Raw genomic sequence first — 2,500 nt, forward strand, 5'->3', positions numbered from 1 at the left:
GAGAGACTAAAGAGAGAGAGGAGAGAGAGAGAGAGAAAGAGAGAGAGAGAGAGAGAGAGAGAGAGAGAGAGAGAGAGAGAGAGAGAGAGAGAGAGAGAGAGAGAGAGAGAGAGAGATAAATAGAGAGAGAGAGAGAGAGAGAGAGAGAGAGAGAGAGAGAGAGAGAAGAGAGAGAGAGAGAGAGAGAGATTTGAGAGAGAGAAGGAGAGAGAGAGAGAGAGAGAGAGAGAGAGAGATTGCCGAACGGATGGACGGAGAAAGTTAGATAGATAGATAGACGGATAGATAGATAGTTAGATAGATAGATAAGTGGATAGAGAGAGAGGGAGAAGGAGGGAGAGAGAGAGAGGGAGGGTGGGAGGGAGGGAGGGAAGAAGAGAGAGAGAGGGAGACAGAGGGATGGAGGGAGAGAAAGAAAGACAGATAGATAGACAGACAGATAGATAGAGATAGAGATAGAGAGAAAAAGATGCTAGTGTTATCTTATTCCTTAAGTATCTTTTATTCGTCTACCGACCTTTTGAGAAAAAAAAGTAATAATAAGATAAAATAAAAGAAAAAGTTAATTTGCTCTTATCTTCGTTTCTCTTCGGTTTCTCTCTCTTCCCTCGTTTGTATGCCTCTTTAAATGCATTCTTATGTTCATTTTTTGTCTTTGGTCTTTTCTTTTTTCTTTTGTATTCTCCCTTTCCTAATCCTTCCTTTCTTCTTCCTTTTCTTTTTTTTTCCTGTCTTTCCTCTTCTTCCTTCTTTTTCTTTCCTACTTTCATTCTCCTTTTCTCCCTTCTTCTTTTTTCTTCCATTTCTCCTTCTACAACACCACCTTCTCCTACTCCTTTCTCCTTCTTCTTTTTCTTTTCCTTCTCCTCCTCCTCCTCCTCACCTTCCTATTCCTTTTCTTCTTCTTCCCTCTCCCATTCCTCTTCCTCCTCCTCCTCCTCCTCCTCCTTCTCTATCTCCCCCTCTTTTTCCATCTTCTTCTACACATTTCCCTCTCCGCTACCTAATGCATCATCTCTCTCTCTCTTCCTCTGCATCCTCTACTATTTCTTTTTACTCCCATCTCCTTTCTCTCCTCCTCCTACACCTCCTCTCCTTCTGCTCCTCCTCTTCTTCATCTTCTTCATCTTCTTCTTACTCCTCCTCCTCCTCCTCTTCTTCTTCTTCTTCTTCTACTTCTTCTTCTTCTTCTTACTCCTTCTCATCATCATCATCTTCTTTTTCTTCTTCTTCTTTTTCTTCCTCCTCTTCCTCTTCCTCTTCCTCCTCCTCTTCCACCACCACCTCCTTCCCCTTCCGGGTCTGCTCTCTCCCTCCCGTCTCTCCCGAGATTTTAGCAGAACGTCGGCACTTTCCTCAGATGTCGAGTCGAATCAGACGACTTCGATAGGAACAATAAAATTTCTCATCTCGACAGTGCAAAATCGCAACTTCTTAAAACCGGGGGCCGACGTTGTTTTAATTTTTCCCCCACCGATCGTCGAATTTCCCTAAACGATGGTCTCTTCTTCCCCCATCGCTCGTCGCCTCGGCTTTTCTCCTTGAGTTTCGTAGGGGGGATTTCAGGAGAAGTAAGGCGGGGTGGGGGGAGAGGGGAGATAATAAATGGGGAAAGGAGGGGGAGATGAGGAATAGGAGAAGGAGGAGGAGATAGTGAAGCATAAGAGAAGGAGGAGGAGGAGATGATGCAGCATGAGAGAAGGAGGAGAAGGACGTAATGAATAGAAGAAGGAGGGGGGGGGGGGGTAGGAAATAGGAGAGAAGGGGAGAAAAATATTATTAATGAGAGAAAGAAGGAGAAAATGAGTTGAAGAAGTAAGAGATAACGAATAGGAAAGGGAAGGAGAGGAGATGATAGATATAGAAGAGAGGGAGAAGGAGATAATTCATATGAAAGGAAGAGAGACAGAGACAGTAAATGGGAGAAGGAAAAATACGAAAAAATAGTGAAAATAGATGAAACAATATGAAAGTATAGAAGAAGAAAATATAAAAAAGATAAGAATAATAAGAGAGAAGGAAACAATCGACCTAAAATGGATTGGGACAAAAATAGAATAAAAAAAAAGAAGGAAAAGGTTTAGAAAATGGATAACAAGAGAGATGGAGAGAAAGCCAAGGCAGGGAATAATATGGGGGATAGAAGACGAAGGAAAAAAAAAATCTAAAATGGTTTAGCACAACTTTAAGTATCTCGGTCGCCATCGTGCTTAATAGAAAAGTAGTAAAAGTGTATACATTCTAGCCATGGAGAGAGAGAGGGGAGGAGGAGAAAGAGAAAGAGAGAGAGAGAGAGAGAGAGAGAGAGAGAGAGAGAGAGAGAGAGAGAGAGAGAGAGAGAGAGAGAGAGAGAGAGAGAGAGAGTGAGTGAGTGAGTGAATGAGAGAGTGAGTGAGTGAGTAAGTTAGTGAGAGAAGAAAGAGAGAGAGAGAGAGAGAGAGAGAGAGAGAGAGAGAGAGAGAGAGAGAGAGAGAGAGAGAGAGAGAGAGAGAGAGAGGGT

Source organism: Penaeus chinensis, chromosome 21 (genome assembly GCF_019202785.1).
Source record: "Penaeus chinensis breed Huanghai No. 1 chromosome 21, ASM1920278v2, whole genome shotgun sequence".
NCBI lineage: Eukaryota > Metazoa > Arthropoda > Malacostraca > Decapoda > Penaeidae > Penaeus > Penaeus chinensis.